General features: G+C 44.1%; 1 long non-coding RNA gene across 1 annotated transcript; it reads left to right on the top strand.

Moving 5' to 3' along the window:
* The first annotated feature begins 7,720 nt into the window (after positions 1-7,720).
* LOC138910643 (uncharacterized) lies at positions 7,721-13,371 on the top strand. The gene is made up of 2 exons (XR_011415780.1): positions 7,721-7,789; positions 13,274-13,371. It is a non-coding gene; the product is annotated as an uncharacterized lncRNA (long non-coding RNA).
* Positions 13,372-14,583: the final 1,212 nt, after the last annotated feature.

Raw genomic sequence — 14,583 nt, 5'->3', positions numbered from 1 at the left:
GGGTCGACAACCACCAGTACCACCAGCTAGGGCCGCGATAGGCCGAGGTCACGGTAGAGGTTGCGGTAGGGGCAGAGGCGCAACTCGCACAACAGCTAGGGCAGCACCTGCTGATACACCGGTTGCCCCAGTTCAGTAGCAGGTTGCAGTTGTGGACGAGCCTGTTGGACCAGCTCAGGCACCAGCTATGCCCATTGTGATTCTAGGCATTCAGGAGGCTTTGGCCCATATATTGATAGTTTGCACTGGTCTTGCTCAGGTGGGTTCGGCTTAGGCTGCACCTGCCACTTCTCAGGCCGGGGGAGGTACTCATACCCCTGTTTCCTGTACTCCAGATCAGGTAGTGCACGGACTTTAGATACCGAGGGCATTTCCAGTCGAGCCGGCTGCAACTGCTCAGGCCCCGGTAGTTCCCGTTATGGCAGATGATGAGCATAGAAGGCTTGAAAGGTTTGGGAGGTTTCGACCTCCATCATTTAGTGGTGCCAAGTCATAGGATGCTCAGGGTTTTCTGGATAGGTGCGAGCGGATGCTTCGGACAACGAATATTCTGGAGCCCAGTAGGGTCTCGTTCACTATTTTTCAGTTTTCTGGGGCTACCTTCAAATGGTGGGAGGCTTATGAGAGGCGCAGACCGGTCGGTGCAGCACCACTTACATGGTAGGAGTTCTCCGTTCTCTTCTTGGAGAAGTTCGTGCTGCAATCTCGCACAGAGGAGATGCGTAGATAGTTTGAGCAGCTTCGTTAGGATGGCATGTCTGTGACGCAGTACGAGATGAGGTTTTTTGAGTTGATTGTCACGCACTTTGTCTAATTCCCACTAATAGGTAGAGGATTCAGAGGTTCGTCGATGGCCTCACATATTAGTTGCAGTTGCTTATGACTAGGGAGAGGATTCAGAGGTTCGTCGATGGCCTCACATATCAGTTGCAGTTGCTTATGACTAGGGAGAGGGTATCTGGTGCTACTTTTGATGAGGTTTTTGACATTGCTCGGTAGATAGAGATAGTCCGCAGTTAGAAGCGGGGTGAGAGGGAGGCCAAGAGGCCTCATGGATCAGGTGATTTCAGCAGTGTTCTTTCAGGGGGTCAGTTTTACCGCGGCAGAATCGACCTTACATGCACGCTCAGACGGGTCGTCCAGTTCACCATGGTGCATCATCCAGCCATGGTTCATATAGTTATTATCAGGGCCAGTCATCTCTCAGTGCCCTACCAGCTCAGAGTTCATCCCATGCACCTTCAGTTCAAGGCTCATCGGCACCGGGTTCTTCTAGCGGGTATCTTGGTGTTCAGGGCTCTCTCCAGTACCCACCGCCATTCGCAGGGAGGGGTTGTTTTGAGTGTGGAGATATGGGTCACATCAAAAGGTATTGTCCCCGCCTTATAGGAGGTCCAGCTCAGCAGAGGAGTCAGTCGTTAGCTCCCGTTACTTCACCGCCCGCTCAGTCAGCTCGAGGTGGAGCTCATCCAGTTAGGGGTTGCCCTAGAGGGGGAGGCCGATCAGGTGGCAGTCAGGACCGATTCTATGCTATTCCTACCAGATCAGATGCTATTGCTTCAGACACAGTGATCACATGTATTGTCTCAATATGTCTGCGAGATGCTTATGTATTATTTGACCCTGGTTCCACCTATTCATATGTATGATCCTATTTTGCTCATTATCTGGATACGCCCCATGAGTCTTTTGCTTCATCTGTTCATGTATCTACACCGGTGGGTAATACTATTATTGTGGACCATGTGTATCGGTCGTGTGTAGTGACTATTGGGGGATTGGAGACCAGAGTTGATCTCTTGATGCTTAGTATGATTGATTTTGATGTGATATTGGGTATGGATTGGTTGTCTCCATGTCATGCTATTTTGGATTGTCACGCTAAGACTATGACGTTGGCGATGCCGGGGTTGCCGAGGATTGAGTGGAGAGGTTCTCTAGATTGTGTTTCCAGTAGAGTGATTTCCTATTTGAAGGCCCAGCGGATGGTTGGGAAGGGTTGTTTATCTTATTTGGCCTTTGTGAGGGATGTTAGTGCTGATGCTCCTACTATTGATTCTGTTCTGGTAGCGCGGGAATTTCTGGATGTGTTTCCTGCAGACTTGCCGGGCATGCCGCCTAACAAGGATATTGACTTCGGTATTGACTTGGTGCCGGGCACTCTGCCCATTTCTATTCCACCATATCGCATGGCACCAACTGAATTGAAGGAATTGAAGGAGCAGCTTCAGGAACTCCTTGATAAGGGGTTTATTAGGCCTAGTGTGTCACTTTGGGATGTACCGGTGTTGTTTGTGAAGAAGAAGGATGGTACTATGAGAATGTGCATTGATTACAGGCAGTTGAACAAAGTTACAATCAAGAACAAGTATCCTTTGCCGCGTATTGATGATCTGTTCGACCAGCTTCAAGGAGCGAGGGTGTTCTCCAAGATTGATTTCAGGTCTGGGTATCACCAGTTGAAGATTCGGGACTTGGATATTCTAAAGACAGCCTTCATAACCCGTTATGGTCATTATGAGTTCCTTGTGATGTCTTTTGGGCTGACCAACGCCCCATCAATGTTCATGCATCTGATGAACAATGTGTTTCTGCCTTATCTCAACTCATTTGTCATAGTGTTCATTGATGACATCCTGGTGTACTCTCGTAGCTAGGAGGAGCATGCCCAGTATCTGCGGATTGTGTTGCAGCGGTTGAGGGAGGAGAAGCTTTATGTCAAGTTCTCCAAGTGTGAGTTTTGGCTCAATTCAATGGCATTCTTGGGGCACGTGATGTCCAATGAGTTTATTCAGGTGGATCCGAAGAAGATAGAGGCGGTTCAGAGTTGGCCTAGGCCGTCCTCAGCTATAGAGATTCAGAGTTTTCTTGGTTTGGCAGGTTATTATCGTCGCTTCGTGGAGGTCTTCTCGTCTATTGCGCCGCCCTTGACCAAATTGACCCAAAATGGTGCTTCTTTCAGGTGGTCGGATGAGTATGAGGAGAGCTTTTAGAAGCTCAAGACTTCCTTGACCACAACTCCAGTTCTAGTTTTACCGTCAGCTTCAGGCTCTTATACAGTGTATTGTGATGCTTCTCGGATAGGAATTGGGTGTGTGTTGATGTAGGGGGTAGAGTGATTGCTTATGCTTCGCGCCAGTTAAAGCCTCATGAGAAAAACTACCATGTTCATGATTTGGAGTTAGCTGCCATCGTTCATGCATTGAAGATTTGGAGGCATTATCTCTATGGTGTGTCTTGTGAGGTATTTACGGATCATCGGAGTCTCCAGCACTTGTTCAAACAAAAGGATCTAAATTTGAGACAACGGAGATGGTTGGAGCTACTAAAAGACTATGATATCACCATTCTGTATCATCCCGGGAAGGTCAATGTGGTGGCTGATGCCTTGAGTAGAAAAGCGGTGAGTATGAGTAGTCTTGCATTCATTCCCATTGGGGAGAGACCTCATGCAGTCGATGTTCAGGCTTTGGCCAACCAGTTCGTGAGATTGGATATTTCAGAGCCCAGTCGAGTTCTAGCTTGTGTGGTTTCTCGATCTTCCTTATATGATCGCATCAGAGAGTGCCGGTATGATGATCCCCATTTGCTTGTCCTTAAGGACATGGTTCAGCACGGTGATGCCAGAGATGCGACTATTGGAGATGACAGGGTATTGAGGATGCAGGGTCGGATTTATGTGCGCAATGTGGATGGGCTACGTGAGTTAGATTTTTGAGGTTTTGAATGGGATTTTGTTGTCGGATTTTCGTAAATTTGATATGGTTAGACTCGTGAGTGAATGGGTTTTCGGGTTTTGTGACTTTTGTCGGATTTTGAGTCGTGGGCTCGGGGCCCGGTTTGAGCCGATTTCGGATTTTGGCTATAATTTAGTATTTTCTTGTGGAATTGATTCCTTTAACCTATATTAATTGTATTGTACTGCTTGTGGCTAGATTCGGGACGTTTGGAGACAAATTTAAGAGGCAAGGGCATTTTGGAGTAGAATTTATCCCGAATTGAGGTAAGTAACATTTTCAAACTTGGTTCTAAGGGTTCAAAACCCCGAATTATGTGTTATGTGATTGGTATTGAAGTGACACACATGCCAAGTGACGGGCGTGCGGGCGTGCACCATGAGAATTGTGATCTGATTGACTCCATGGCACCGTATAGTGGTTCTATCTTGTTGATATCCGTGTTTTCATCATGTGATAAAGTAATTGAACTGTCACTAATGTTAGATATCATGCGTAGGCTTTATGCCGGTACTGTTGGGACCCATAGTAGTTGTTCTTGCTGTCATCTTACTGATTTCAATGATATTTTGTACTCAGTCATATTCATGCATTTCATATCATATCTCAGTATGTGTGGTTATTTGTTGATACATCATATCATTGTTTCGGGCTAGTTTTCATGACATTGTGAGCCCGTGAGTGAGACTGGAGAGATTTCTGACTGAGTGAGGCCGAGAGCCTGACTATGAGTGACAGTTATGGGATCGGGCTACATGCCGCAGCGGTTATACTGATTTGTGATGGCACTTGGGATGTAGGAGCCCCTCCGGAGTCTGCACACACCCCCAGTGAGCGCGGTTGATATTATTGAGGGATGGATCTTCCCTGAAAATGGATCTTGTCCGAAGCATTTTATACCTGTAGATGGATCTTCTCCACGGGCTGGATTTTCCCTACTCGGTACTGGGTGACTGATGGTCAGTGAGGTATATATTCCGAGATGGATCTTCCCTGGGCCGTTTGGGCCATATACAGTACCGAGTGATTGAGCATTTGAGAGTGTGAGCACATGAGGCTGTCAGCATGGTGCATCTTATACAACCTGTGCATTGGCATGGTAGAAGTAGAGGAGTTATACTTTTCATATCATTCATATTGATCCATTTTTACTGTTTTAAGATATCTATTGAACTTGAAAGCATGTCTACATTTCTGCACTGTTATTTTATATAGTGAATTGTGCCGATTGAGTTCGTCACTACTTTTACCCCGCAGTTTGGGTTTGTTACTTACTGGGTTGGTTATACTCACGCTACACCCTGTACCTCATGTGCATATCCAGGTATTTTCGGTGACGGCAACTGCTGATTGGGGAGACAGGATCTCAGAGATTATCGAGGTAGCTGCATGGCGTTCGCAAGCCTTGAATCTCCCTCATTATCTTTATCTGTACTTCAGTTTTTACTCCTTAGACATTGTAGTAGACTGAATTCTAACGTAGATGCTCATGTACTCGATGACACCCTGATTTTTGGGAGGGGGTTATATTGTGTTGTGGTTTTATTTCGATTTTAAATGGTTTCTTAAATATTTACTGCTTCCGTTTTATTTTTTTCAAAGTTTTACTGAGTGATCATGGCTGAGTAGTTGGCTTGTCTAGTTCCACAATAGGCGCCATCACGACGGTTGATTTTGGGGTCGTGACACTGTCATATAAATTAAATCAGAGGGAGTATGCAATAAAGTAGGTAATCCTTAATTTAATATTACATACACTATTATATATCCCTTAAATAATTATAATCTATATATAACTAAAGCATAAACTAAGTGCTTAACCTAAAATTAGATTTATAAGCTAAACTAATTAAATTTATATTTCAAGGCCACAAGCAATCAATTTGGTTCACTTTCTCAAATATAAACAGAAGAACAGTAAAAAAAGAAGTAAATGATAAAATCAGATGTAGAGAGCGCGAAGAGAAATTCTTATTGAAATAGCATCTTCTCAAAGATCTCGTTTTTCTTAGTATCAATTCAGTACAACAATAGAAGGTATTCTAGAGTATCTCCCATAGAATATGTCACAATCCAAATTTCACCAAGTCATGTTGACAACTAACTTAACCTACTAGGTGAACCAACAAACATACAAGACAACCCAATTTGAAGTTCATCAAATAAATAATAAAATAAGAACGCAAAATTTAATACAAACTACCCCAAGAACTGGTGTCACAAGTCATGAGCAACTAAAAATATGACTTCAATGCGGATATGAGAAAGTACATTATCTATTTGGATATACATAAACATAATTATAAGATCTTAGGCCGTCATGAACAAATGACAACTGATAACTGAAACACTAATATATCTTCAGTGCTCGTTCTCGAACCCTGCAACAGCTCAAATCTAGAATATGCACACAAGGTGAGAAGTGTAGTATGAGTACAACCGACCTCATGTACTCAGTAAGTATCAAAACTAACCTCAACAAAGTAGTAGCAAGGTTTAGTCAAAAGAGACTCAATTTATATAACATGTCCTGTTCATAAGCATATACAAAAAAATTAAAAATCAAGGAGCAACAAGTATGAATAATAAGGTACACAGTCAAAGTAGAATATAAGAAGCATATTTTTTCTTAGATTTCATGATCAACAACGTATATTAATGCACCAAATCCGCATATAAAAAAGATATATGTCAAGCAATATTTATTCGAATGCTTCTACATGAATCTAGAGTGTATATGCATGATAAAAACTCAAACTTTACATCAACCGATATTCTCTAAGTATCAAACAACTTGGTAATAAGTTCAATACATATGTAAAATGCATCGAGTAACATATGAGGATATATGCATGAATGCTGCATGTAAGAATGCATGAATATGCATATCTCACGTCAAACCAGACACCTGTCGGTTTCTTACAACCTATGTACCCATGTCCCAAGGTAACATGGGTAACACGTGACTTCGGAGGGATGGATCTAATCCATGCGCCATATCCGAGCATAATAGCTCTACAATCAATCATCAATTCCCACAAAAATATCCATCGTTCTAATATCCCTCTTGTCCTGATCATGCATATATGTCAATCCGCACAAAAACACCCATTGTGCCAATATCTCTCTCATATATATATATATATATATATGTGAAAATACTCATCGTGCTAATATTCCTATCATTCTCACCATGCATATATATTAAGTCGCATAGAAACACCCAACGTAACAATATCATGCTTACCCTTACCATGCCTGTACATGAGAGACTAATATGCATAATGCAATGCATATGACAAGAAATATTTGACATTCATGGTGTATGCATATGCATAATATATGACCACAACTATAATATGTAATCTAACATGCATTTAGCCCATTATGTCCAAATAAAATGCCAAAAGCCTAGACATAATCTCTAGCATGAGTAATGCCATGGGCGGCTTTCTAGCCATGCCCCATGACACCTTGAATGCGCCCCGTGGTGTCCCGGCAAGCCTCCCAACGCCTAACGCCATGGTCGGCCCCGTGGTCTCGGCAACTCCAATTGACAAGCACGCATATGCCGTTGTCGCCCCACCAATAGCCATCACCAGCGGCCAGCCAGAGGCAGATGCCAACAGCGATGCGCGCGCAGACAACGTCGCGCGTGCCGACCTTGATGCTAAAGACAAAGTTGCTTCCAACGGACTTGTTTCTACTTTGTAGAAGACTAAGTCCTTTTCATTGTAAATATAGAGTAGTTTTACTGCATTTTCTTTCAGTGTGATTTTACAGCTTATTTAGGTCAAGTCATGTAACTTTGGATTATAGTTTTTAAGCATTATTAAGAGGGACCAAGAAATCAAAATTTCTAGCAAGCAAACAATTCTCTGTACCAGTGTCTCTCCCCTTGACACCGTGTTGTTTTCTGTAATAGCTTTCATTCAATGCAATCAAGCTTTCTTTCATTCTCAATCCTCTTTTCTGCCCTCTCTCAATTGCTCATGACATTGGTTTTCCCGTACGACACTGACAATCTAGTCTAGCGTGCGGAGGGGACCTCAGTTGGCGGACAACAATCGCACTGACATCGATTGCTTAGCCTTACGTCGCCCTTCTAAAGAATCTCAGAAAGGCGCCGAGTAACAGTTGGTATCAGAGCCTAGGCTCGACATCGGACGAGGGATTATATTGAAATTACCACCATTTCTAACCATGGTGAATCATGAGGATCGCATCACGATCCTTGAGGAGGCGGTTGACGTATTACGGCCCATCGTGGAAATGGTGCTTGACCTAAAGACCAGCCTAGTGCAAAGGTTGGATGACCTGGACTGCAGACTGCTCTAGGCTGAAGTTGACATAGAAAACATCAGTCGCGACTCTGAAGGAGACCGGCAAATGGCAGCCACAGAGGCAGCCAAGATTTTTGGTAAATTCGAGGTCCTCCAATAGGAGCGTGCCGAGGATTTAGCCAATAGGGAACAAGAGGCAGACAGGGTGACTGTCATGCAACAAACTATAGACAACTTGACAGGCCAGCTCAACGTTGTCAATGCTGCTGTACAAGGCCTGCTTCGAGGAGGTGGAAACCAAATCGGGGGTGTTGTGAACCTCGCCCATGTGGAACAAAAACTGAAAACTCATGAGCCAAAGCCATACAATGCAGCTCGAAATGCCAAAGAAGTGGAAAACTTCATCTTCGACATTGAACAATACTTCGATGCCGTGGGAGGCCTAGAAGAAGCTAAGAAGGTAGCAACTGCTGCCATGTATCTTTAGGGTGATGCCAAACTCTAGTGGCGGGTGAAATACGAAGCCATCAAGGCCGGTGAAGATGCCCTCGAGACATGGGCAGAACTGAAGGCAGCCATACGCTTACAGTTCTTCCCCGAAAATGTTGAGTACAATGCGCTCCGCCAGACCAAATCAGTGCGGGATTTTGTGCGATAATTCTCTGCACTCATGCTGAACATCCGTGACATGTGGGACAAAGACAAACTCTTTACCTTCCTAGAAGGGTTGAAACCTTATGCCCGTATGGAGTTGCAAAGACAAAGGGTAGACACGTTACCTAAGGCGATCCAAGCAGCAGAGTGCCTTGGGGATTATCAAGTGGAAGCCCGGAACGACAGGCCTCAACAGCATGTCCGAGGAGGATACAAAGGGGGCCAACCGAACACTGGTGGCCCTAGCAGAAGTGGAGGAGACCAGAGCACAACCAAATCTAAGGCTCCCTCCTCAGGCAGTACTAGCACTGCATTTAACAACAATGATCGGGGGAAGAAACCCCCCTCAGGATGCCGTCATTGCGGCGGACCACATTAGAGTAATGAATGCCCACATGCACAGATGAACGCCCATCAAGCTTTTGAGGATGTGACGGATGACGCTACCGATGATGCGGACCAGACTGAACCAATAGGTGTATTCAATACAATTGTTGGCTCTATTTCTGAGTCCTTAGCGGGAACCAATGCTGGTATCTGTAAGAAGAAGGACCCCTGTCCAATCGCCAAGAAAGGAAAAAAAAAGCGAATGAGAGGACTCCTCTTCATCAAGAGAGGACCTTAATGTTCGTCGACATGAAGGTAAATGGCAAGCCTATTCGGGCGATGATAGACATGGGTGCTACCCACAACTATTAGCCTCGACTCAGGTGGAGCGCCTTGGTCTAGTTGTAGGAAAGGGCAAAGGTCGTGTCAAGGCTATCAACTCACCTCCTCAGCCAGTGGGAGGAATAGCCAAAGAAATACCAGTGAGGCTTGGCCCTTATGAAGGAAAGTTCAACCTGCGCGTGGTTATCATAGATGACTTCGAGTTGAAAGTGGGGTTGGAATTCCTGAGATAGACCAACACCATGCCCGTACCGTATGCAGACATGCTACTAATGATGGGAGCAAATAGGGCCAAGCCCTGCATTATTCCGTGCATGCCCATGAAGATGGCCACCGAGAACATCTTGGTCTTGCAATTGAAGAAGGGGGTCAAAAGATATGAACCCACGTTCCTGGCTACCCTCCGCATGGAATATATAGAATGCTCTTCGGGTCCTATTCCTGCACACGTGAAGGAGCTGCTTCTGGAATTTGAAGACATAATGCCACAAGACATGCCAAAGCGACTCCTGCCTAGGCGCACTGTGGACCATGAGATTGAGTTGGTACCGGGTGCGAAGCCACCTGCCCGGGCACCGTACAAAATGTCACAACCCGAACTCACCGAGCTTCGGAGACAATTGACGGAAATTCTAGACACAGGGATCATTGTGCCCTCCAACTCCCCATACAGGTCCCATGTGCTATTCCAAAAGAAACATGATGGTAATTTACAACTCTGTGTGGATTATTGGGCTCTAAACAAAATCACCACTAAGAATAAGTACCCTATTCCGCTAATGGAAGACTTGTTCGACAGACTGGGTGGTGCGACGGTGTTCACCAAAATAGACCTGAGGATGGGTTATTGGCAAGTTTGGATTGCAGAGGGTGATGAACACTAGACGACCTGTATGACGAGATATGGGTCGTACGTCTTCCTTGTTATGCCATTCGGCTTGACTAATACGCCAGCCGCATTTTGCACCCTAATGAACCAAGTCTTCCGAGAATACATTGACGAATTCATCCTGGTCTATTTGGATGACATTGTGGTATATAGCTAGACACTGGAAGAACACCTGGAGCACTTGCGGAAGGTCCTAGCCCGATTTCGGGAGCACGAATTATATGCGAAGCTATCCAAGTACTCCTTTGTTCAGAAACAAATTGAATTTCTCGGACATGTCATCGAGGAAGGGCGGATCAAGATGGACCAACAGAAGATTTAGGCCATCACATAATAGCTGCCACCTAAGGATATCCACGCCTTGAGGTCATTCCTTGGCCTATGCAACTTCTATCGGTGTTTTGTGAAAAGTTACTCCCTTATTGCAGTGCCGCTGATAGAACTTCTCAAGAAGGTCACACCTTGGGATTGGGGTCCCAAGCGAGCAGAGGCCTTCAACGCATTGAAAATGGCTATGTCTAGTAGCCCCGTCTTGGCCCTCCCTGATTTGGCTAATCCATTTGAGGTACAAACGTATGCCTCCGACTATGCAGGTGGAGTCTTGCTACAAGAAGGGCATCCTGTAGCGTATGAGAGCCGAAAACTGAAGGATGCAGAGCGACACTATGCCGCCCACGAGAAAGAATTATTGGTTGTCATTCATTGCTTACGCCTTTGGAGGCATTATCTACTGGGAAACCCGTTCGTGGTCAAGACAGACAACACAGCTATTAGCCATTTCATGACCCAGCCAAAGCTGAATGTTCGACAGGCTAGGTGGCAGGAACTCCTAGAGAAATTTCACTTCAACCTGGAGTACCGAAGTGGGAAGACTAATCATGTTGCTGATGCGCTCAGTCGGAGGGCTGATCTAGTATTGGTGTGCGTACTCGCCACCCTAAGGGGAAGCGAAGTAACCACCGCCATAAAAGACTAGATACATGATCTACTCATCAAGGATCCTGCTGCATAGTATTTGGTTGATTTGGTAGGAGAGGGCAAGACTCGCCAGTTCTACACAGAAGATGGTTTCCTGAAAGTAAAAGGGAACCGACTTTATGTTCCTAAAGGAGGTGATCTACGAAGGGCTCTTCTGGCAAAATGCCACGATACTTTGTGGGCCGGTCATCCCGGTGAGGAACGCACCATGGCATTGCTTCGTCGTGCATATTATTGGACCCAAATGGTCGACGACGTCGCTCAGTATGTGAAGACTTGTCTAGTATGCCAGAAGGACAAGTTAGACCGCTTGACGCATCCAGGACTCTTGGAACCACTAGCTGTCCCAAAAAGACCTTGGGAAAGCATTTCCCTAGACTTCATCACCGGATTGCCCAAGGTCATAGATCTCACAACTATCTTGGTTGTGGTGGATCGGTTTTCCAAGTATGCTACTTTTATAGCAGCCCACAATATATATCAACAGAATATACCACTCGACTTTTCTTCTCTCATGTCGTCAAATATTGGGGCCTGCCTAAAGACATCGTTAGTGATCGCGACTCACGCTTCACTAGCAACTTTTGGACCCAACTCTTTAAGTGCCTCAAGTCAAAATTGAGTCATAGCTCAAGTTTTCATCTGCAATCTGATGGCCAAACGGAGCGATTCAATGGCATGCTAGAGGAATATCTCCGGCACTTTGTAACCGGATCGCAGAAGAACTAGGTGAAGCTTCTGGATGCTGCTTAACTGTGTTTCAATTCACAAAAGAGTTCAAGTACCAACAAAAGCACTTTTGAAATTGTTATCGGACAACAACCGCTACTCCCACATACTGTGAATGCACCTAACATGTCAAAATCTCCTCGGGCTGCTAGCTTCTCAAAAGAATGGCAGCAAAATTTGGATATAGTGCACAGCTATCTTGTCAAAGCCCAAAAGCGGATGAAGAGGCATGCTGATCAGAATCGCCATTTTGTTGAATACCAAGTGGGAGTCAAAGTGATGGTCAAAATCCCAAAGCGATACTTGTTTGCAGGGGTCCATGACCCTCGCCTATTGCAAAAATATATTGGACCCTTGTCCATTGAAAGACGTATTGGGAAAGTTGCTTACCGGGTGGATACCCCAGCTTGGTGGAAAATCTATCCTGTTTTCCATGCCAGTCTCCAGTAACCTTTTTGGGAAGATATGGAGGATCCTTCACGAAGACAACTCACAATACCAAGTATTCGAGGCCCCAATTCAACCGGAAAAAGGCGTGCTGAAGCTATTCTTGATGATCGAGTGATTCACACCTCAAGGAAAGATCACCAAGAGTTCTTGGTGAAATGGCAGGGATGTGATGCAGAGGAGAACACCTGGGAGAGGGGAACAAACCTCAAAGACTACAAGAGCCTAATTGATGATTATCTTGTAAGTAAGGCGCCGAGGACGTCGCCAACTCAGGTGGGGGGAGAATGTCATGGGCAGCTTTCCAGCCATGCCCCATGACCCCTTGGACGCGCCCCGTGGCGTCCTGGCAAGCCTTCCAATGCCTAACGCCACGGTCAGCCCTGTGGTCTTGGCAGCTCCAAGTGATAAGCGCGCATATGCCGTTGTCGCCCCACCGATAGCCATCACCAGTGCCCGGTCACAGGCAGATACCAATAGCGCCGCGCACGCCGACCTTGATGCTAAAGAAAAAGTTGCTGCCAACGGACTTGTTTCTACTTTGTAGAAGACTAAGTCCTTTTCATTGTAAATATAGAGTAGTTTTACTGCATTTTCTTTCAGTGTGATTTTACAGCTTATTTAGGTCAAGTCATGTAACTTTAGTTTATTTATTTTAAGCATTATTAAGGGGGACCAAGCAATCAAACTTTCTAGCAAGCAAACAATTCTCTGTACTGGTGTCTCTCCCCCCCAACACCGTGTTATTTTCTATAATAGCTTTCATTCAATGCAATCAGGCTTTCTTTCATTCTCAATTCTCTTTTTTGCTCTCTCTCAATTGCTCATGATATTGGTTTTCCTGTACGGCACTGACAATCTAGTCTAGCGTATAGAGGGGACCTCAGTTGGCGGACAACAATCGCACTGACATCAATTACTTAGCCTTACGTCGCCCTTCCAAAGAATCTCAAGAAGGCGCCGCATAACAGTAATAATGCTCAAATATTCATATAAATAAGTAAAGTGTGTAACAAGTAGAACATGTATCAAAACAAGGCATAGAGAAACCTAAAATCTATTCCAAGTATAGTATAACCTCGGTATCCACATATATGCGCGTTACCTCGCATATGTGTTACTCCCTAACACGTAGCATCTAGCATATAAGTCTATTTCAGAAAAATTCCCTAAAATCGAGGTTAAGCAAAATAGCTTTATTCTTTACAATTTGCCTTTTCTAGCTCCAAATCTATCAAATGAGCCCAATCTAGCCTAAAGAGTACTCAAAGAAGTCAAATAAATCTATAGAAGTTAACTCTAAATGATAAAGCTTCGATGTTTTAAATTAAACAAAAAGTCAACCCGGGCCTACGTGGTCAAACCCAAAACTAAAGTCGGATCCTGTTATCCCATAACTTCATAAGTCCAAATATATAATTACTTTCTAAAATCAAGTCCAAATCGGTGTTCAAAACTCCAAAATATACTTTTTTAACTTTCAAGTCAAAAATCCTCTTTTTCCATTTTGAATCCCGTCGAAGGAAAAACTAATGATAGATTTATGTTATAATCATAAATTTGAAGGAGAACCACTTACTCTATCATCTTAGATGATAATTGCTTTAAACATTGCCTCAATTTGAGCTCTCTAGCTCCCAAAATGATAAAATAAAGTCCAGAAACTAAATGAAGTTATTATACACAAGTGTAGAAATTTTAGTGCTGATTTTACAAAATGATAGTATTGGCTTTCCTTTAGTAAAATAGTCATAACTTTTAATACATATATTAGAATAACGAATGGTTAATTTTTTGAAAACTAGATTTAAAAGGCTATAACTTTCATTTTTGAATCATCTCCAAATTCTTAATAGATTGCGGTCAGTTCTCTTGTGAAATTAGGTTAAGTGTAGAAAATCACGTTTTAGCACTTCAAATCTTTCAAAAACTTGCTCCAAATGCGCCATAACTCACTCGAACCCTTTGAGTCCCCTCCAAACCATCCCAACAAGTACATATACCCTATATGAACTTGTCCAAAGGCTCAAAATACAAATGAAAATACTGCAACACAAAGTCAACTCTCAAGTCAAGGTTATGAACCTTAAACTTCTAATTTTCATGCAATAGTTCCGATTCGCACCCGAGCCCGTCGGATCCTAATCCAAATATATGTATAAGTCCAAAATATCACACGAACCTATAAGAACTTTTA

This window comes from Nicotiana tomentosiformis, chromosome 4, assembly GCF_000390325.3.
Source record: "Nicotiana tomentosiformis chromosome 4, ASM39032v3, whole genome shotgun sequence".
NCBI classification, from domain to species: domain Eukaryota; kingdom Viridiplantae; phylum Streptophyta; class Magnoliopsida; order Solanales; family Solanaceae; genus Nicotiana; species Nicotiana tomentosiformis.
This window is presented reverse-complemented; position numbering and strand designations above follow the sequence as displayed.